The sequence below is a fragment of the Drosophila montana genome, unplaced genomic scaffold (assembly GCF_035044405.1).
Source record: "Drosophila montana isolate Dmon_TW-CO22-7 unplaced genomic scaffold, ASM3504440v1 contig_2534_1, whole genome shotgun sequence".
NCBI lineage: Eukaryota > Metazoa > Arthropoda > Insecta > Diptera > Drosophilidae > Drosophila > Drosophila montana.
The window spans coordinates 83,455-107,057 of record NW_026997398.1 but is presented as its reverse complement, the minus strand read 5'-3'; the positions used below and the strand labels follow the sequence as shown (position 1 = coordinate 107,057).

The 23,603-nt window shown below is 44.3% G+C and overlaps 2 long non-coding RNA genes across 4 annotated transcripts in view; one reads left to right on the top strand and one right to left on the bottom strand.

The window, feature by feature from the left end:
• Positions 1-23,603, top strand: part of LOC135428747 (uncharacterized) — a 123,782-nt gene that overhangs the window by 57,878 nt on the left and 42,301 nt on the right. For both annotated transcript variants that reach the window (XR_010436305.1, XR_010436304.1), the window contains exon 3: positions 22,545-22,631. This is a non-coding gene — a long non-coding RNA (uncharacterized LOC135428747). The remainder of the gene's footprint in view (positions 1-22,544; positions 22,632-23,603) is intronic.
• LOC135428775 (uncharacterized) lies at positions 15,442-15,943 on the bottom strand. Of its 2 annotated transcripts, none has more exons than XR_010436316.1 (2): positions 15,686-15,943; positions 15,442-15,637 (listed from the first exon to the last, which is right to left on the bottom strand). It is a non-coding gene; the product is annotated as an uncharacterized LOC135428775 (long non-coding RNA). The 2 variants fall into 2 exon arrangements; XR_010436315.1 differs by having other exon boundaries at positions 15,442-15,609.

Sequence of the window (23,603 nt, the reverse complement as noted above, 5' to 3'; positions counted from 1 at the left end):
CGAATGCGAATGCGAATGGATTTGACGCTCGCTTTTCGCACTCAGCGAACATCCTTTTCTTTTCTGGTTTTTTCTTGCCATTCTCCTGGCAGCTTCTGGCAGCTCCCGGCAGGCACTTGGCAGAGCTTTAAGCCTTCTGAGAATTTCATTTATTTGTGCTTTTCTCCTCTCTTCTATTTATATACCCTATCTTGAAAGATAGCTGAAAACAGAAACTCTTTGTTGCGTGCAGGGTATTTCAACGTCCATATAAATGCTCGTATAGTATGCTTTGTATAGTCGACCAAACAAAAAATGAGCTACATTTTTTATTCAGCAGACGCTCAAAGGTATGCAACATAAAAAGTATAGTCCATTTTTCTTATCAAATCGTGCACCGGAAGTAGAGTTCGCTTTACCGAACACTGAATACTCTTACAGTCATAGAACAGAAAGGGTTTTTACCCGAATGCAACTAAACTAATTATATTCATACTTCAAGAAGTTACCCGGCGTCTTCCGGGTCAAATGAGTGGCATCGAGAATAAACAATTTCAGCCAGACACAAAGTTCGATTTGACTTCTTATGTCTCAGCATCTGCTTGAGCTCATATTCCTTTTTATTCAAAAGAAAAACGTCACTCTAATTTGAATACTTAAAGAGGTTTGCTGCCTTCCAGGTTATCGGAGCTTGGCTCCATAAGACCCTCAAATAAAACATCTAAACATACTTTATGGACCCAAAGATGGCCTCTTTATGTCTGCACAGGTAAAAATATTATCGAAAGAAAATGCTCTGATAAACTACTCAATAAATTACTTGGACGTGTTTCACAGAAACGGAACTTGATAGTTCTTGATAGAACTTTTCGAATCTGTCATACAGCTGATCGTGTAGAAACTACATAAAACACATCTCCAGTTCGACTCTGAACCCAGCAGAGGGAACAACAAAACAGTAATTCTGTATATGTCGAACTGTCGAACTATCGCACTAGTCTCTCAGTTTTAGGGCTATCGTCTTAAAACCAGCATAGGTCCGTCTTTATGTTTCAATTTGTATATATATTGGCCGGATCAGGAGCACTATTATATAGCTGCCATAGGAACGATCGGTCGACAAGTGGTTTCTTGTATGGAAAACAATCCGTTTATCAATTGATCAAATTCGTCATTTATAAGTTAAACTATGCTGCTAATATATGAGCCAAATCTTGTGGATCTATGGATAAGAATCGGTCGGGCAATAAGGTCTATGTATAAAATCTCTTCAAAGTCAAATATATGTAAGAGTATTGAATCTTTGGATCAAATTAGATAAATAAAACCTGGAAAAAATGTGTGACAGTTATATGGACATATATATGTATATAGACTGGTGTGTAATATATGTTGCGTGAGTTTTTGTCAAATTACTTTATTATATTTTATTCCACCTCAAAAGTGAACCGAACCTTTAAAATCGTTTAAAATAATTGGAATTTATTTGAAAGAGAAATAAATGTATTTCAAGCTCTTTAAGAACGAAAATAAAAGAGATACGAAATGCGCAAATTTGTTTTGATTGTTGGTGCTAATAAATGTAATAATAAAAATAATAATATAAATAATAACAATAATAATAATGTGATGCGTGGTCAGGACAATCTTGCGGCACAAAAGCCGCCACCGTCAACGTTCAGTTAATTCAATGGCAGCCGCAACGCTTCGTTTTGTGGTCACCCCCCTCTCTCAGAATACAACCCCTTCCCGCCAGGCCCTTTGAAATACTTGTAACTCATTTCCAGCCACGTGAAGTCGTCGCGTCTTTACCGAGCTCAACTCCTTCGACGTCGCCCGCATCCTGACGCCTTCAATTCCTAGTCCTCGGCCCCGTCCTCGTACTCGTCCTGTTGCTGTGCGTCCTTGTGCGGGGCCAGCTTTTTGGTGCGGGTCTAAAGTCTTTTTAATATTCCTGCTGCCATTCGCCAAGGCTTACAAAGTCTTGGCTTCAACTGTCGTCTAGCACGAGCAGAGGCGCCGGGCAGCAGGGGGCTGCGCCCGGTTAAGCGGCAGCGGGGGCTAGTCGGGTAGTCTGACTCTGTAATTACGCGTATAGGATGATGATTAACGCGCACGCAGCTACAGTAGCTATGCCCAGACAGACGGACAGGCGGACAGGCGGACAGACAGACAGACAGACAGACAGACAGTGGCGGCGCGGTATGCTGTGAAAGGGGGGTGGAAGAGCGTGGGGCGGGCTGTGCAGCTGGTACTCACTTTTGGTATTAACTGAAGCACAGCTAATGAGTGTCTGTGTGTGCGTGCGTGTGTGTGTGTGTGTGTGTGTGTGTGTGTGTGTGCCGTTTGCAGATTTTGCATTTCTTTGCAATTAGTTTGCCGCCAGAACCAGCCTCTCCCCCACTCTCCCCTCCCCGTCCGCGCGACAGCCGCCCCTGCGCACATTTATGAAATTAGCAAACGCATTTCTTTTTATGCATGGCACTACGCAAATCCATAAATACCTCGACTCTAGACAGTCGCCCCCTTCCATCCACTTCTGCCCCCTCTGTACTCTTCTGTTCACTTTTTCAAGGACAAAAACTTTGTTTGGCTTTTCGACGCGTTTCGTTAAAGCCTTTTGCTTTTTAGCAACCCCCTCTCCCACGCTCCCCACGCACAGCAACAAACAACTTTTGCTGAACAGCCTTGCCCCCCCCCCCCTCCCCCCTTCCAGCGTCTTGCGTTTAATCAGCACCAGAGTTGCCAGACATACCACATATTTGTGGAGAGGATTCATTTGATTGCGCTAGCTGCAGCTGCAGCTGCAAGTGTCCAAATCATCTGCTGCTTGCCTTTCTCTGACAGCTGCCAGAGTTGCCACACGTCCCAAATACTTTAGAAGACTTGTCAGAAAGGGGCCTTAGCTTCCTACAAACCTTTTGCCAAACTAATCCGCACCTGAGTTGCCACTCATGCTCGCATAGATTTGGCCAAATTTTCTGAACTTCGCACCAGAGTTGCCACTCATGCCTGCATACCTGTTTGCCAAATGTCTTTTACTTCGCACCAGATTTGCAACTCGTGTGCCACACATGAAAAAATGTCCGTAAATTTTCAATTGACAAAGCACCAGAGTTGCGACTTCAACTCGAGAATTGAAGGTTAATTTTTTTAGCCATTTTCACAGCACATCCCAGCCAGCCATCTGCTCCCTGCCACCTGCCCACTACGCCAAGTGCTGTTTTAAATCCCATCAGAGTTGCCACACATCCAAAAATGACTTTAAATATTCAATTGACAGTTCGCTGCAGCCCGAGTCGCCTTAGCCTGCGCCTGCAAGTCGTCACATTTATTTTTGAGTGGACCAGAGTTGCCACCTACTGCAGTTCTGCCAATGTCCTTGTGTCCTTGGTAAGGGCTAATCGCCGCAGCACTCGATTAGTCATTGCATCATACCTAAAAGGCTGCTTAACCAATAAATGTAGTTAAAAGTTGCGTCTTTAACTCGCGAATTTAGGGTTCATTTTCATAATTGCGTATTAACATTTGCACAGTAGAGCGGCAGCCAACTCTACTTCCGCTAAGCCAAGCAGACCCCCTGCCTCTGCCCCCTGCTGCTTACACCTCTGGCTGCTGCTTTCCAGCGCTTGCGATTGGCATCGATAACAGCCGCGAAGTTGATTTAGTTGCAGCTAAGCACAAGCGCCCCCGCCTGCCCCCAGCCCATGCTCTTCTACAGCAACACAGTCGTAGACAGACAGCAGTTGTGGGTGTGTGCGTAGGTGTGTGTGTGTGTATGTGGCATATGCATATCTGTGTGTATCTATGTACTTTTAATTGCCAGCAATTAAAACTTAAACACTGTTCGCACACACACACACACACACACAAGCCTAGTTCATGTTGTTGTGGTTGTTGTTGCTGTTGTTGTTGTTGTTGGTGCGTGCCAAGCTTCATTTAGTGCGTTTGCCGTGCGGTTAAGTCACCAAGGTGCCAAGTGCCAAGTGCCAAGTGGTTGCTGCCAAGTGCTTTACTCCAGGCAAATGCTGAGTGGATAACGGACAGCAACTATTTAAATGGTAAACAAATGTAAGCGGAAGGTGGCCAGGGGGTGGCGTGGGGTGGGGTGGGGCAGGTTTTGTGTAGGGGCTGTTCTTACTGAGGGGTTAAGGAGTTGGAGAGGCGTGTGGCAGCTAACAAGAAAATTGCGTGGCAAGCGTATTGAGGCACAAATGCGTATCAAGTGCCTGGGCTAGCGCAATTGCAGAACTAAACAAACACACACAGAAGATACAAATGCACAGATACAGATACATTTGCACAGAGCACAGTTACCTGTGTGTATATACATATAAATATATATTTATTTACACTGCATTTGGAGTTGAGCACTTGTGCGATGCAGCGCGATAAGCTGCACTCAATCAAATGAGGCAGCAGGACGTGAGGGCAGCTGCTTGGCTGGCAGCCAGGGGCTGTGGACTGTGGGACGGGGGAAACCGCAAAGGATTCCCAGGTGGAGGACCCCTCCTCCTAATAATAGAAATGTGGAAAAAAATGTATATGATGTAGGCCACATACCACAGTTAAACTAAAAAACTACACGTCTCTTAAGTGGAAAAAAGTCATTCAAAAAGAAGCTCTGCTTGAGCGAGCCCGACTAGCAGATACTCTGTATCTAACTACGCAACAGTTTTAATGGCTTATCTGTATATATAGATTATGTAAAACTATTGCAGTTGACTGACTCACTGACTGATTGGCGTAAATATCAGAGTTTAAGCCGTAAGGGCTAATAAGCCGATTTTTTACTGTAGTTGCGTGTGTGTGCATGCGTATGTGTGTGTGTGTGTGTGTGCATGTGTGTGTTTATATAAGTTTGCGCATGCTTATTCTCTAATACCAAACACAGACGAAGCGCACTCAACTTTTCGATTGCTCCTCTATGCGATTCTCATCATTTCAAGGAGGACTTGTCTTCGCACTAGGCTTTTATACTTTAATTATAAGTGTTATATAAAGAAATTGTGTTGGTGATTTAATGCATTTTATCTCAGTTTCTAGTCCTACTCTCGCTTTCTCTCTCTTTTCTATCTTTTTCTCGCTTTTTCTTTATCTCTCGCTCTCTCCTCTCTCTCTCTCTCACGCTCACTTTTTTCCTCTTGTTTTCTCCCACTCTCGTTATTATATATCTCTCTCTCTCTCTCTCTATCTCTCTCTCTCCCGCATTATTTCTCCCTCTCGCTTTCTCTCTCTCTCGCCCGTTTTCTTCATATGTCTTCCATTCTCGTTTTCTCCTACTCACCCTCTCTTTATCTCTTTAGCTCACGTTTTCTCTCTCTCTCTCTCTCTCTCTCTCTCACTTGATCTCCTTTTCTTTCTTTCTCGTTTTATTCCTCATTCTTCGTTTCCTTAGGGAAAACTAACTAAGCCAGCAATTCCTTATACGTAGATCTATATCTTGATCTCTGTTAAATATTTATAAGTTATAATGTCGGGTATGTTAATGCATAAGAGGCAATCTTTGAGCACAGTATACCCGCTGCCCCAGTTACTACAGGGCATGTGGAATATACAAATCGTGTAACGCTTATCGGACATCGCAGTTGTCACCACAACACAGTCATAAAAGTTGAAATGCCATTAATAACTAAGTAGCCCCCGCCATGTACACCCACCCACGCCCACATCCAGCCCACTCCTTAACTCCGCATAGCCCAACTAAAGTCACACACAGACACACACACACAATAGAAAAAGTTACAAAAACAGCAACAACAAAAAATTGGGAAATGAAAAAAGTAGAAGAAAAATAGAAAAATTCGTCCTTGCCGCGCCTCATGCTAATTAAATTCAATTAAACGACAATCAAACAATGTCAAGCGGAAGTCAACGCGGGCCGGCGACACGCGGACGAGCGGTAAATGCGGCCGCGAATAGCGATTGAAAATGGGCTATGAGAACTACCTGAGCCAGCAGGTGAAATAAAAAAAAACAAAAAAAAAACACAAAAACACAGACCCAAAAATAAAGAAACTCGCAACTGTAACTCGAAGCTGTCTACGCCCACGCAATTGAATCGAGCTGGACAGGAAACGGCAGTTGCGGGGGTTGCCAGACCTGGTCAATTCTAGTCGAATAGTAACACAGGCCCATTGTGAATAGAACAATTGTGAATTTGTTTGAATGTGAAAAGTGAAAGCTGTTGCATAACATTTGAGTAATCATTTTTGATGTCACATCATTCATATGCCAGCTAACATATAGGGCGTACAGGGTATGCCCAATTTCACAAGTGATTTGGAAGAACTTTATATAGCTTTAGATAATTACAATAACTGTATAATATACGATATGTAAATATGTCTACAGCCTTAGTATAGAATACATGGTATGCCGGACTTCACATGCGATGTGGATAGAACTTTATGAAACTATACATATAACTATGTATAACTACATTTAATTAATAACATAACTATAATATATAATTATAATATAATCTCTATACATAATACTGTTTGTCCGGACTGATTGAATTGAAATTTACCACCACAATAAGTGGTAAAATCACATCCGATTTTCACGAGATTTAGCTCTTCGTTCGTGGTTTGGCCTCTATAACAATTTGGCATCTAAATCTGGCAACATTATTTTTGGACGTCGTAATTAATATGAAAATGGTATCCTCAAATATCCCATATAGACATAGGTCGAAATTTCCCACTCCCATGACTCGGTCAAATCTCATCCGATTTCCAAGAGGTTTGGCTCTTCGTTCGTGGTTTGGCCTCTTAATCAATTTCACATCTACATCTGGACACTTTATTCTTGGTCCAAAGAATATTTCCTGTTCGTATGTTAACATATATTTTAGAGCTATCTGTTACAGGGCATCTCCTGACGGGGCATGCCCGACTTAGAGCAGGCAGCTTTCCCTTTTCGTTTATTTTAGTTCTCTTTTTTTATGCTGGGCTCCCGACAAGAGCGGTAATTTTTATTTTTTTTGTGTATTTTATTTAATTTTTTTTTTTGTAATTTGTTTTTGACAGCTGTCTGTTGTCTTTTGGCTGTTGTCCCTAGTCCTGTTGTTCGTTGTCTGTTTGTTATTTTCCCGTTGTTGTTGTTGTTGTTGTAATTTAGCTGCCTGTTTAATTTTCCCGATTTACCGCTGACTTTTGCTGCGCTGTTATCGTCGCCCGTTTGTCAACTTTGCTTTTCTGGCAGCAATTGACACGCGATATGCGACCTGCCCCCCCCCCCCCCCTTCCACCCCTTGCCGTATTCCCTGCCACCCCTCTGGGCCGCTCTCAGTTACAGCGAGTCCTTGTAAATGTCTACTGTTGCGGCGCGTTGCCTGCAAAGGACGTTCACAAATTCAACAAAGGTTGAAGTTCTATTTTTTTTTCGTAATACCCTGTACACATTGCAAATGGATATAATGGGCTTGTATGTTAGCGGAGAGACTACAAGAGGAGATTTGGAAAGCAGTTCCACAGTTGAAGTTCATTTCTAAATAATCGATAACTCACGAAATCGATTAGTGCAGGTGAGGTTGTTACTATTAGACTATACACAGATGCAGAATATTCCACACTTTGGTTACCTTGCGGCTGTCCTGCCTACAAAGTATCTCCTGGGGACTCTTTTAATAAGAATTGAAGACAAGGTTATTTAGGAAAAACTCGAAGAATGTAAGAGCTAGATGCACCAAACTTGATGTGCCGGTTCTTACATGGTATATACAGATGTCGAATATTTCATATTTTCTGCACGAAATTGGAAAAGAAAAGTCGTTCTCTAAAGGAATGCATTCGCATTTAGGTGTCAGATTTGAGTCCTGAAAGTCTCAAAACGATTGGATTATAAGGAAAGTAGTTCCTAAGAGAAGAAGTAAAGCAAGCGGCGTTTGTGTGTGTGTGTGTGATTTTGTGCATGTGTGCGCGCGAAGAGGCCAGAAGCAGCAGCTAGGTGCCGAGTGCAGGATATCTCATAGCCAGCATTTTCCAAATATTTTGTTGTTGTTATTTGTTGTTGTTTTTAATTATTGTTTGCGTGACGCGACGTTTGAAATGTTAATGTTGCTGCTGCTGCTGCTGCTGCCGCTGCTGATTTGGCATTGGAGCAGTTAACCTGTTGACAGCAGCCGCCGCTGGAGCCGAGTCCTTGTCACATGTCGTGCGCTGCGTTTGCTGGCGGACAGGACGGACTGCTCCAGCTGGCTGGCTTTGGGGTCAGCTAAACCCTTTTAGCGCATTTCATTAACGCAACTCTGCTACATGCCCTTTTTGTTGTTCTTGTTGTTGTTGTTGTTGTTGGTAACAAACCGTTTTTTCTTGTCGTCTTTTTTTTTTTTCGTTAAGGACTTTAAGGACTTGTATTTTTTTGCTGCTGTTGTTTTTATTACTTGGCTCATTTAGCATGCAGCAAGTTGAACGTGAATATTTTTTAATGCCTCGGTTTACTTGCTGATGAAGTGACTCAAATTGGAGGGCACAACCACAGCAGGAGCAGGAGCGGGAGCGGGAGCAGGAGCAGGAGCTGGCGCACCGCATCCGCATCCGCATCCTGGACCAGCGCCCGGGACCCGGTGTAATTGCATTTTTATTACTTTCTGCCCGCCACCGCGACAGTTTGTTAAGTGCTTAAAGAGGCTGGCGGGGACAGGGATTCTGAGAGCAGTGAGTGGAGTGGAGGGGGGGGGGGGGCGCAAGTATTTGATATGGGCATCAAAGGGTTGCAACTGCGGCAAAATTCATCATCAAAAGGTGTAAAAACTTTTAATATGTTTAATTTTCCACCTATTTTCTTGCCCGCGCCTTTGCCGCGACACGCCCACTATTTTAGCCCTTTTTAACGAACTGCCTGCCGGTCAGCGGCCACTGTAGCCACTGTAGCCACAGCGGTACCTGAGCGGGCAACCTCACGCAGATTTAGTTATCCAAAATGTTTGCCAGCCACGCACCACGCACCACCCGTCCTCCCCCCGCCAACCACATCTCTCATCAACGAGCAAAATAAAGAAAATAAGCATAATAAAAAAAAAAAAAAAACACATACAAAAATGATATAAAAATGAAAGTACTGAAGACGCAGCTGGGAGCGGTCCTTGAAATGCTTTTGCCACTTTTGAATAATTTTAACCCAAATAAAAAATGATGTGAATTCCTAATTAGGCGCAAGTAACAGGCGGCAACAACAGCAACCAGAGCAAATCAGCGCCATTTGTTGAGCCAAGAAACAAGTTGAGCATCGCAGCCACAATCGCAACGAATACCAAATACCCTACGCTCAGCCCATCAAGAGGTTTTCCATAGACTACAACAGCCGAGAAGTTCAGAGAATATTGAAATACTTTTTGTGATTTGTTCAAGTGACTTCATATCAGGTCTTCTTCTACTTCTACAATGCCCTGAAATTTATAAATATTACAGCATTTCAGCTTCCCAGCCATAACCTCAGTCAAGACAAACTACTTCATAAATATAGATATTATAGAATATTCTAAAAAACCTAATAATTCTTGTATAATATTGACCAATATGCCCAATCTACACAGAACTAAGTAGTATGATCTTATACGAAGCTGTCTTCCGGGTTCTTATGTACAAACTACATAAAACACGTTTAACAGTGAGAATGAAAATGAAAATGTTCAAATTTTGGAGTTGTCTACAAATAAGTTAAACAGTGAAAAGTGCCAAAGGAGCAAAATAGTTTGTTTTTTAATTTTGTATTGTTAGCTTAAAGATTCGCAGCTCTTAGATTCCCTTCGCCTTAAGACTCTCTCTGCTCTTAGTTGATTCGGTTCCATTAGATATCCTAACTGTCATAGTTGCTGCAGGTTAGTTGGCAGATCTGTTCAGTTTGTATATAGTCTGACTATATGCTCGCTCAGTTGTCAGTTGCGCTCCATCAAACGAGCTTTTGGCTGCAGAACTCTCTTACTACTCTCTTATCGGGAAAATCGGATAGCGTACGGTCCAAATTGATGTATATAAAGAACGTTTTTTACTGCAATACAAACTGAGCTTAAAATAAAGAAAGTTCAGGAAGCTGCACGATTTAGTCATCGTACGCTTCGGTAAGGGTATGACTTCAAGAAATGGAAGAAAAAAGTAAAGCAAAACCATGGAAGAGAAAAGAAAAATGCGAGTGGTTCTTCTGTTTGGCGTTATGATGATGGCTAAATGCCTCGACTGTTCTGGCCACATGGGAATTGAGCTAAGCAGCTGCCAGCGAGCAACATGGAGAGAGAGAGAGAGTGGAGGGTGGAGGAGGGGGGGGGTGGTGGTGCGGATATAGCCGGGGCTGGCTATTGAGATTGAGATTGAAACTGGAACTGGAACTGGCCCACGGCTACGGCTGACTAGTTAAAATGCAAGGATTTCAGCATTGGCCCCAGTGCAAATGATGTCGCACGTCAGAGTCGAGCATTGACAAATTGATATTTGCATTTAAATTGAAAATTTACATTTGTTGCGCGTCGATCGACTGGGGCGGGGCGGGGCGGGGCGGGGCGGGTCGGGTCGGTGCGGGGCGTTGGGTTTGTGGTCACAGCGGTGTAATTCACATTAAATACCGCATTTTTCTTATTTCCTCGGCCCATTTCCATATACTCGCCCACTCACCCGACCGACCGCCCGCACGACAATTGGACGTCTCTTCATTCGCTTGACATTCGACATTAATACCCGGAGCTCAAACAGGACGCAGTCCGGGTCCTGGTCCGGGTTTCGCCTGCACAATTTGCATTTATGAAATAACATTTTCTTTTATTTTTGTTTACCATTTTTTTCCTTTTTGTTCTTGGCATTTTAAATTTTGACTTTATTTTTGTTTTGGGGCCGCACAAAGCACTCGTCTGTTACAGCTGCCGAATTGTCTTAGTTACAGCTGGAGGAGCGGGCGCATTGAGCGGGGGGATGGGGGGGCCTGGCGGCATTCATATGGGGACAATCTGTATGCCCATTGTCAGGTGCCGCAGCGAGCTGTAATCAATCAAGTTTTCACATGCAAAAAAAAAAAAGATCGAAAAGGACTCGCCCGCAATCAGCGTTCCTTTTGCCAACCCCTTTTGCCCCTTTCGGTCAGGCTCGGCCACACCGCAGACCAGCAGCCCGTCATAAATATCAATGAGCTGCTTTCCTTTTGGCCTGTCTTTGAGCTGTGCACGCGCTTGTCTACCCTACTTTCACCTCGCATTTGCATGGGGCATCTCGGGCGGGTTGATGCGTTTGCAACACACGATCTATTTGGTCTCCATGTTTACTTTGTGCTTGAATCTTAATGCAAGCTGAATGCAACTCCTCCTTGGTCACATTGCCATCTGCTTAGTTCAACATATATCTAGCTCATGTTGTAGCTCATGTCCTCTTTGGTCACATTACCCTCTCCAACTCAAAGCTGTTTGCTTCGCCTAGTCTCAGTTTTTATTCGCATCCATTTTAGTTGCTACCCACTTTGATTATGTCTAAGCTACAAGTGTATGTCCTCCATGTTCACTTTTCAGTTATAATTTGTATAAGTCCGTGTTATTAAGGCCCTACATGGGCACATTAATTGCTTTATAGTTACATGAGCTTCTTTTCTACTGATCAATTGCAATTGCTGTCCTCCATGGTCACATTATTTGTCATACAATATCATACATCAAATTTTCTCCATGGTCACATTAATCCATTCTGGACTATATAATAAAATCCCTGCAACGATTTTTCTTTGATCAATTGCGATTGGTGTCCTCCAAGGTCACATTATTTGACCGGCACACATTAACTGCATCAAATATGTTCACATTTATACATTATAGATTCATAATAGAATTTTGACCAGTTGCCATTTGTGTCCTCCATGGACACATTATTGGCAACACACATAAACTATATCAAATTACCTCCATGGTCACATTTACCCATTGGACCTAACAACGATTTTATCCTGATCAATTGCAATGTTTGTCCTCCATGGTCACATTAGTTCCCTCCTTCACCCACATCAGCCCCTTTTACCATTCCCATACTCTCTGGTCACATTGCATATACATATCGTGGCAACATTGCATGCTAGAGTATTTATAATTCGTTGTCGATGTTTTTTTTTGTTTTTTTTTTTCGTTTTTCTGTCGTGTGTGTCTTTTGATTTTCATCCTGGCATTGGGAGAAACTTCAACATATTCATAAATTTTCCAGTTTGTTTAAACAAATTTTTTGCTTTTGTCCGTTATTATTTATTTGCGTAAGTGGCATTCGAAGGGCTGAGTGGGTGGAGTGGAGGGGGGGGGGGTGGGGTGGGGTGGGGTGGAGTTTGAGTGGTGTGGTTCAGTGGCAAGTTGGAAAGTTCGTTGCTTGATTGGATGTGGCTATGCTCCGAGTCTTACTGGGAATGCGGGTCCCTGCTCGGGCGCCAGTCTCTCTGGCTGCGACGACGCCGTCGTTGACGTTGACGTTAAAAAAGGGTTGCCATGCAAAACAAAACGGCGACCTCCTTCTTGGTCCACAAGCCGCACCACGCCCCTAACCAAGCAGTTCGAGCGGGCAACAAACGTGCATGCGGGTTACTTGGGTGCCAATAGCTCAGGCCAGGCAGCACATGTGAGTGTGTGCGTGTGTGTGTGGGCGAGTTTAAGGCTCAGGCTGGCATAGGGGTTAGGGGGAGCGGGCTGCCTGCGGGTCACGACGCTTCGTAATGGTGATAAAATATGCTCAAATTTGCCAAATATGAAAAGGTACAAGGTCCACACACGCGCCCGCAGGGCGCCCAGGCGCAATCCAAATAAAATAATACATATATAAATATATTGAAATCAAGTAGCGAATACAAAGCCCACCCCAACCCACCAGGACACACACCCAAACCCTAATCAGCCGCTCCTTCCCCGCGGGGCCAACGAATCTCAGCGAAATGAAAATAAATGTGTTCGCTAAAACGTAGCGATTGATTTTCGCAGAAATCCCAAGCTCCAAGCCAACCTCCGCCCGCCCCCCTTCACCCCTGCCAAGTAGTCATGCTCCATGCCTGACTGCCCCTCTGACCCCTACCTCCTCGCTGTATGCAGCTGGCTCGCCTTTGTCTCGCAGGACATGGCCTGGACAGCGTTCAGCTGAATTTTTATTCATACGCGAAATAAAAAACGAACTAAAATCAAATAAAATGTGAAAAAAATAATATATTTATTGTGAAATGGCATTTGTGCCTTACTTGGTGGGCGGCGTCGCCTGGGCGGGGGGCATGGCTCCGTTTTTTTCCATTTTTTTCTTCTTCTATTTTTTGGTACATTTTCTGTTGTTGTTTGCTGCGGGGCTCGCGTCTGCGGGCGTCGTGTTGGCCAAGTTCGTCCTTCCGTCCACTTGCTGGTCATTCATGTGTGTCAAAATGGCAAACTGAATTTGTATTCAAACATTCAAATGTTCACACACACACACACACGCACAGGGCATAGACTACGTCGCACATGCGTTAATATTTCCGGGCGTTATGTCAGCTGGCCATAAAAATAGCATAGAAAACACACACACACACACACATATACACATATATATAGCATATTTACACACACACACACACACTCAAATTGTCACGCATTGAATTATTTTGTTTGGTTTGCAAAAAAAATAGATTTGTATAAAAATAAAATAGAAAATGTCTCAAAAAAAATTTGCATTTTATTCAATTTTTTGAGCATGCCCCCTCGCCCTCTCCCCCCATCGACCAATGCCTTGACTGAAGCATCCCCCCTGCCCAGCCCTGTGTTGGCCACTCGCATTGTTCTGGTTATTTACGAGTTTGTTAAGTGCGCACATTCAGCGCCTTTGGGCGCCCGCTGAGCGACCCGCTGGACAGGACACATATACCCCACACCGCTGCCTTGCCCCACACGACTAACCTTACCCGCAAGCACCACCCAAAAACCCGCTTGAACTCTCCACGCACCATTGAGCCTGAGAGTCAGAGCCAGTGCCAGAGCCAGAGCCACAACCAGACCCGGGTCCTGAGCCCTAGCCCAAGTCCAGAACCCGCATATGGCCCAGCAATTTGTATCGGCTCTTATTGTAGTTGTTTCTGTTCCTGTTGTTGTTGTTGTCACAAGCCTTGCGTTGGCTAACGACTTTCAGATTTCATATTCAATGCCAGGCCATTAATGCAAATGCTAATCGAATTCTTATTCCCATTTATTAGAGTTTGCCACCATTACGAAGCCTATCATCGCAGCGGCCATCCCTCGAAATATTATCATACAAAATATATTATCAGCATATCATATTTTATCACATAAAACTGTTCGTCGCAACTGTAATTTTGATTGTAGTTATCTACCTAATGTGATGTTAAGACGGTTTTTTTTTTGCAATTGCACACGAAAGCGTGGAACAAAAGCGGAAAACAGTTGGAAGAATCTTGTGGGAATTCACTTGAGACTCGATTCACACTTAATGCAATAAACGTGAGTTAAAGACTTAAGAAATACTTGCTTCGACGATTTTGCAAATTCCATCAGTGATTGCGGAAAACTGACGGAAATTGTCTGAATTATAAGTTGGTCGAGAAAAAAACCATCTACAATATTCTTTATTATGTCTATAACAATGTAGTACACAGATCTACAATACCGCTGCCAAATTCAATTTACATGATGTATGTATGCATGCCTGTATGGTGCGCTGTATTTTCAAAGATCGCCCTTCTATTCGATTCTCACTGATTTAAGTGACTTACAGCTCTTCATGCTTTGTTTATTAGTACTATACTAACAAGTTGTGTTGGCATTCCTATAGACTATCTCGAGTTGTTCTCCCATTCTAACTAAGTATTTCCCTCACCGATTGGGTAAGTTCATTTCAACCGCCAAAGAAAAGACAGACAGCTCTTGATATCAAATTAATTTTTAGTACGGTTTACTTCAAATTAATATATATATGGCAGTACAAACATTTATTTTTTGAAGCACGTTAACTACGAGCTTGGATATCAAAATTTTGCGTAGAATTCCAATGTTCTCCATTTGCAGTTTAAGAAAACCAAATAAGGTTCAGGTGTTTATTCCAAATAAAAAATAAACAAATTTTTAAAGGAAGCTATTCTCATTCCATAAGCTATTTCTCCTTCTACACCAGAAGGAGGAAACCAAAAGAGTGCATGCAGAAAATAGATTATTAAGGAAATATTCGAAACAGTGCTCCGAATTTGACTGGTCAGATGTTAAGTTTTCTTTCTTGAGTGATTTTCGGGACTCATACTTATGGATCAGTTGAAGGGCATAATACCATCTGCATGGATAAGCAAAGGCTTAAGAATCAGTCACATAGCTAACGCATATCTAAAAGGTCGACTAGCAGTAGGTAATAGGGCGATATGAGCATGTCCATGTCCAAATTTTATATAGTCGTCCGTAAAGGTAGATTGGCACAAAAAATATTTGCACGGTGCCAATGGAAACTCCCGATTTAATGCATTTATAAAACACCATTGCTGTTAATCAGCTTAGTTTTTAAGTTCCTGCTGGGATTTTTACTAGTTGATGCGATCTAATTAAACAGTTGATAAAACTTATTATAGTATTCAAAGAAAGAAGCAGTCTTGCAGCACGCTATCCAGTTGACATCGTACATTGAACACCTGAATTTGGGGAGTTTCCTTGAACTATTTAGTCTGATATTTGAAGGTAGAAAGGTTAAGGCTAAGGTACATTAAATCCTATTCAACCTGAACAGCGTTGCCAACTTACCTGGAGATATCTCCAGTATTTACAACTACTATAACAGATCTGTCCTTCGACTGCTCTAGATATTCTTAGAGCCGGCTCGACTGAAGGAGAATGCATTAAGAGAGGAGGAATTTTGTAGTAGGGGAGACAACTTACACGAAAAACCAAATGAAGCTAAAACCAAGCAAAGAATTTAAATCGACTTGAACTAAATTATTAAAATTGTTTTTCCTACATATTTGGATATCTGTTTTGTTGTTCTCTCTACAGAGAACCAGAATGACAGATTCGAAGATACCCGGGCTACTTAGTTCTGTTAGATATCTGCAATTAAATTTTTTTCTTATTCAGGATAATAATATTGTTTTTCTTTATCAATATATTTTTTTCATGAAATATATATACCCGTATATATATGTATAAATGATATTTTTATACCCTGAACCCATTAAAAATGGGTAAACAGGGTATATTGTATTTGTGCAAATGTATGTAACAGGAAGAAGGAAGCATCTCCTACCCCATAAAGTATATATATTCTTGATCAGCATCTATAGCCGAGTCGATCTAGCCATGTCCGTCTGTCTGTCTGTCTGTCTGTCTGTCCGTCTGTCCGTCTGTCAGTCCGTCCGTATGTATGAACGCAATTTTAGCTGTAGTCCCCGCGCATATCGAGTTTGTTTCCGATATTCCATAACTTGCCCCGTTTCCAAGTAATCAATAGAAATCGATATCGAAATCCTGTTTTTCGAGCAATTTTGGCAAATAATAAGAGCTAGAGTCACCAAACTTAACATGTAGCTTCTAGAATAGTATATATATATCAAGTATCTTTCATTTTATACCTATCGCCTGTTGGAATAAGAGGGTTCAGGGTATTCCCTAGTCGGGAGCTCCCGACTAGAACCTCTTACTTGTTTATGTCTGCGAGGATATTAAATCTAGGATGCTAAGAAGATTATTCTTCCAGGTTAACTTCGGCAGATTAAATATTCTCTGATTTCTATATTTGACATACCATATTTTATTTACTTCAATATACAGCCTTGACTACCAGTTAATGTTGACATGCATGTTAGTGTTACTTGACTACCAGTTAATTTTGACAGTCATAATAGTATTGCCTTTGGCGTCTTTAGGTCTGCCTCAAATGCACGTTTAATCCAGCTGGTGCTGAAAGTGACGCTGGTGCCTAAAGCTTGCCCGGCTTAGCGTGACTGGCTGACTAACTGGCGGACTCGTCTGGGGCCGGGGAGGGAAGGGAAGGGGGGGGGGGGGCTGGAACGCGACGACCTTGTTGCATGCCAATATTAATAATAACAATGGGCAATAAAGCCTATTAGAGCCGGCACACATTTTGCCATTAATGAAATACATTGATTTCTATGTTAGGGCGAGCTGCAGGCGCAGATAACCCCAGGCTCAGGCCCAGGCCCAGGTCCACCCACCTCTGTTTACCTGGCTGGCTGTCAGCAAGGGTTATGTTGAGGGGCGACTGTCGACCCAATCAATGCGATGGCATCGAAAAGAAACGCTTGCCAAAAGAATGTCTGTTTTGTGACTTTGCGTGTTGTCACGTTATAAAAATCAGTGATCCACGCCGAAAAGCGAAAACCCGTGGCTGGGGCGTGCTTCGGGGTTGGGTGCAAACTGAAATAGTTCTAAGCAGGGCCCAACTCCGGCCAAAGGCTCTATTAAGTCGGGCCGTTTGTTCCGCTCGTTACCAGCAGCGCCCCAAAAATAGCTTGCAAGGGGCGGAGGGGTGGGGAGGGGTATGGGAATGGAAATGGGAATGGGAATGGGCACGAGTAAGTCAACGGGGTTTGTTGATCCTCGAAGGAACTGCCCCTGGCCGCGCATTGTGTGCATGTTATTAATAAATCTTTAACCCTTTGCTGCGTGCGTGTGTGTTAAAATGCCTTCCTGTTGCGGAAACGGAAACGCAATGCCGACAGAGTTGCCAGCGCGTATATATAATCGATTAATTCGAAATAGATTGAATTTATGGCGCTGCAGTGCCAAATAAAACATGCCCCCCCTGACTACCCCCCCCACCCCCGACTTAGTACTTGCCCTAACTACCATCATGAAAGAACCCCTGACTATCCCCTCGACTCGAGCCATGACTAGCCCCATTGGCTAGTCACTGACTAACTCTTCGACTATCCCCAGGCTCTCCCTCCGACTATCGCCCTGACTAGCTTCTGACTATCCTCCGTCTCTTCCCCCGATTCTTCCCGCGATTCTTTCCCCGACTCTTCCTCTGACTCTTCCCCGATTCTCCTTTTGACTACCCCCCTGACTAATATATGACAATCCCGTGATTTTCCCCCGACCATCCTCTTACTTACCGCCCACTGTACCGCGCCTATCCCCTACTATCCCTCTTTTTCGATCCGTGACTACCCCTCTGACAATTCCCTGACTATCCCGAGACAATTCTAAAACTATTTCCCGACTATCCTCCGACTATCCTCGACTAACTTCTTACTAGCCCCTGACTTACCATCTGTCTAACCCCTTGAATACCCCCTGATTCTCCTCCGACTACCCCCCGACTACCCCTGACTAACCCCCTGACCTTCCCGCTGACCTTCCCGCATACTAACCCCCACTATTCCGCGCCTATCCCCCGACTATCCGTTCACTAACCTCCTGACTACCCTTTGACTTGCTCTCTGACCTTTTAGACAAAAAAATTAACATTTATTTCCGCTATTTTCTTTTAGCCAGAGTTGCCTTAGCGCTTAGGCCGTTGCACCTGCCCTACGACAATGAACTCTACAAAACTTAAAGACCTCAAAATAAAAACAACAACAAAAACTCACAGAGAGAGAGAGAGAGAGAAAGAGAGGGGGGAGAGCAAGCGAGAGAGCGCCTGGCAGAAATTAAAGTAAAAGTCGCGAAAAGTTTTTGAAGAACTTTCGCCGGTTGAAAACTTTTTGCGAGGCCATAATTGAAAATTTGCTTTTCCAGCGCATTTTCCAACAAATGTTTGGCCATTTTTATGCATTTCTCTGGCGCTTCTATTTTATTTTTGTCGCCTGGACAAGCTTAAAGCACGGCTTTAAAGCGACCGCCGCAGCTGATTAATTAATTGGGCGCAAATATCAATGAAGGCTGCACGGCATAATGGGCAAGGGATGTAGGCGGGGACGGACTGTGTGGCGTGAGGGCGTGTAGGGGCATAAAATTTGTGCAGTTCAATGAAGCAGCGGCAGCTGCGTGGCCATTCGTGGTGGTGCGCCGAGCGGTTAGCTGCCTTTGATGGATTGCAAAAAGGTATTTTATGTAATATGTAACCAGGGCCAAGGCACCTAAATAACAGCAGCACAAGAGGGGGTGGGGTTTGGGGTGGGATTTGGATTGCAGCACATATGTATAGCATAAGGCGAGCCTAGCTATATGTGCACAGCTTATATATTTAGAACACCCGCCCAGCCCATCCCAGTCCGCCCTAGGCCAAAGAGCGAGCCAGCGCGAACTGGGCGTCAGAGTGAGAGCGAGTGCGAGCGAGGGCGAATCAATGCGGCGCTCGAGAGGCGCAAGCGTTGGTGCTGCTGCTGCTGCTGCTGCCACCGCCGCCGCCGCCGCCGCTGCTGCTGCTGTTGCTGTTGCTGCTACTGCTGTGTGCCGCCTCCCAATGGGAAAACCATATGGAGGCGGCGCTCACTGTGGCCACCGACCAAAAACGAAAAAAAAAAACAAAAAAGTGGGAAGTCCTTCTGGCTGCCGACGCATGCAACGTTGGGCGCATGCGTCAAGCTGGGCGCGGGGGTAAGTCCGAAAAATGTTTGTGGCCCAGCGACTGTGCTACTAGGTTCTACTTAATGGGGCGCATTCGGAATGCGCTGCTCAGTGGCGCACGGACCGGCAATGGGGCCAAGACGCCACGCTAGTGCCAAAATGTGGCGCTTTATTATTTTCCACTAAGGAGCCAACAATTTCAAGTCCAAAAAAATGATATATATATATATATATAAAATGGCAAAAGCAAGCCAGACGGGCAGCGCGCTTGGTGGTTGGGGCTGCCAAAAAAAAAAAAAAAAAAAACAGAATTCCAATTTGAAATTCGTATTTGCAGGTCGGCAACAAGGGGATGAATAATTAGATTTCTCAGTCCGACGGCCTAATTTCATTGTTTTTACAGTCATTTCGAATGATTTTCTTTTCACTTTTGAGCCTGGCCTTATGGGCGAGGGGGGGGCGGTTTGGGTCTTGGGGGTTTGTTCATTTCATTTGCCTTGGCTCCTTATTTTTTTTATTTTTTTTTTTTTTATTTTGCTGTTTCTTATTAAGTTGAGCGACAGTTGTTTTTATTATTTTTATTGTTAACGCTGCCCGCAGAGCCCACCCCACCCCACCCCGCGCCCTCTAAATCAAAACTGACTAATGGCATGCGAAAAACAATAAAAGCCCTAAATGAAATAATGAGCACAATAGGCAATCCGCGCAACAGAATGGGGATGGGAATCGGAATGGGAATGGGGGTAGGGGGTGCTTAGCCCAGGGGAGTGATGGCTCAAGAGGCGGGCAGTTGACAGACAGTCGAAATATTATTATTATGAAGCAGATCTTGCAATTTGCCAATACATATGATATAGTCAGTTGTAGAGATAAGCAGCCGAATGGCAGGGTGGACCTTATCGGGTCAGTCTGGATTGATATTGATGTGGGTAGGCATCAGGGCCAGCAAGCTGGTCAAGTATTTTTAATGTGATTATCTTGTAGCGTGCATGTCGCATGTGTCCAATGACTTACAGCACAGACTCCGAGAGACCCAAAGTCCCATAGTTCTGGAGCTGGCCGGTCCTCAAGTCCTCAAGTCCTCAAGTCCTCAAGTCCTGTGTGGCAGCCAGTGGATGGGGAGTTGTAGCTGTTGGCTTATCGGCAAAGTAACAGCAAAAGAATTGACAGCACCAGTCAGGCACACACACACGCACACACACACACACACACACACACATGGGTGTACAAAATGGACAGTGGTTGAAGTGGTGCAGGGGCGACTCTGTCCGGTCCGTTCAATGATTAAAATGATGATGTCAGAGAGCGCACGAAAACAATCGACAAGCGACATTCCGTACTGTCTATATATTATTTATTTTTATTTTATTTTTATTTCTCTACTATTCTTTTTTTTTTCGGTCTACAAGTGCCAAAACTCAACACAGAACTCAACTTTATACTTGACCACTTCACTGCTGAGGGCTGTCGGTTGTCGGCGGGAGCAGGGCGGGGTTGGGGTCGGGGTCGGGGTCCAGCACGTCTGGCAGACACAATTGGAAATCACGAGGCGCCAAAACGAAGCCAATCGTCAGTGCACAGGCCTTGAGGGCGCCATCAATTTATGACATTCATTAGAATGCCCGATTAAGAAATCCTTAACATAAGCAGCTGACGCCAGGCCAGGCCAGGCCGGGCTCGAACTCCCAGCAGCAACAGGCCCTGGAAGTTCTGGTCTAGACTCTACAGTTGACAGTTTACAATTTACAGTTTGCTTGGTTTATTGAAAGTAGCTTTAAGAATGTTTTGTACACAGCTGTTGCGACTCGCGACCAGGTGGGACAGACGCTGGCATTGGGGTGGTGCGGTGCGGTGCGGTACTGTGCGGGGCGGATGGCTGCAGCGGCAGCGAATTCCATAATTAAGTATGCGGTTTACACGCGCAAACAGGACGAGCAGCTGAAGCAGCAGCAGCAGCAACCACTTGGCTGTGACACACAGACTGGGCAGGTGGTTAGACAGTGCCGGCCGAGCTGGGCATTCAGGGAATGGATGGGGGAAGCGGCGAGGAGCGAGCGAGGAACTGGTACATGGCACAACTGTCACCGTGGGCTGCCAGTGGCAGTGCCTTTGGGACAACTAGCGCTAGGATTTATGTGCACGACAAACAAACGACCACCGCAGGACAAGAAAGTGCTTAAGAAGTGCCAAGCGCGCGCGACGGGTGGTTGGGGGGGGGGTGGGAGAGGGGGGGTGGTTGGGGGGTGGTTGTGTGCCAAAAAGGCGCAACAATCCAAACAGCTGCAATAGACAACAACAACAACAACAACAACAGCGAGAGCAACCGCAGCGACCAGCGACCACAGACCGCGCTTCAGCGTACCCAGTCTAAACAGGACTCCAGCCCCAATCCCCCAGCCCCTCAATCCCCGAAGACACCAAGACAGCACCCCACACCCATCCGCACCATCTATTGCCTAGTCCAACTGCTGGCGCTTGTCCTTGCGCCTTGGTCTCCATCCATGCCCGCTGGCAACCAACTTATTTAGCCGCGAATCGAATGAAATGCCGCGCAAGCCAGTCCCCCCTTCTACCTCCATGCCCCCGCTGCGATCACCTACACTTACTGCCTGCAAATCGTTTGCGTTGCCGCCGCACCTACCCCTCGGCCCCAACATTGCGCTGCGTTCGTCAACGACATTTGGGACGCATTTACCAAAACATTTTACGTATTCAGCTGCAAAAGTTTGCAAAAGACGGCGCACCAAACCGCGGCCGCTCCCCTTCTCTCAACCCTCAACCAACCCTCACCCCTCACTCAGCTTGCCCAAGTGTTTGCTGGCCGCCGACTAGCATTTTGCTAGTTATCATTGAACCATAGGCCACAGAGACAATTTGACTGGCAGAAATTTAAGTCTAACAATTATTAAAAGTCCGTTTCTATCAAGAAAACACTTAAAAGCCATACAACTGTTAATAACATAAGCAGAAGCTGTTAAGTTTACAGCTGTTTAGCATGGAATTTACATTTGCTATGTACTTACTATCTGTTGTTACGCATGGCTTTTACTTATTGTCTGCAGAGTTTGTTTAAGAGAAAAGAAATCATACGCTTTACACAATTTTCATTAAAAAAAAATTAATTTTCTTACAGAAAAGTCTTGTGAACAAATCCCAACTTTGACTTGGACAATGTGAAATACATCTGAAATTCTACAGAAGTCAGGAATATTCATTCCAGGTAAGCCGATTTCCAACTATGTATACTTTATTTCGGAAAGGTTATTTAATTATTTTGAACACTATGAAGAGTCTGTATTTTGAATTCCATGTAAATAGATTTCCACTTATGTGTGCTTTTATTTCGAAATGGTAATTTAATTATTTCGTTAACAACGTCAGAGTCAATTTTGGATTGCATGTAAAGAGATTTCCACTAATGTATGCTTTATTTCGAAATGGTAATTTAATTAGTTTATAAAATTCGAGGAGACAGCCATTTTTTAATTCGAATTGGTAATTTTATAGACCTCACTTTGCGATATGAGAATGCGATGAAAAGTTGGGCGCACAATAAAGTGTGTAATTATTTAAACAATTGTGCTGGCCAAAGGGGATACCCTACTCTGGCACTCAAGGATATAGCCGACTATAGATTCATGCTCTATCTGCGTCTTATTAATGGCCCCAAACGGTTTCCATTATGTTCCATAATCCACAGTCGTATACCACACACCGTACTTGATCTAACCCCGCCCTATGGCCAGCTCCAGCCCCAACCTGGCCACGCACTAAGCGCAGTTCCATGCTGTTGGCCCGTTCTGTTTGCACTTTGCATTTGTTGTGAGCTCTGCTGCTGCTGCGTCTTCTTTCCGCTTTTGTTGTGCTAGTTCATAACGGGACAGCTATTGCCGCTGGGCCTTAGCCAACAACAATGGCTCATATCAATGTGCGGGCTGTTAGCAATGTGCGTGCGCGTCTGTGTGTGCGTGTGCGGTGTGGCAACGCTGCTCGTTAAAGCGCTGCCAGCGTTGCCATTTAAAGCGACGCGACTGAAATTATGCCATAGAAAATTTAACAAATGACAGCAAGCTACTCAATTAGCCACACAAAAATAAGTGAATGGCAACTGTCGTGGGTGGGGAGGGGGGGGGGGGTTGTAGGTGTTGGTGGGGGGTGACAGTCAGTTACAGGACACACAACACACAACACA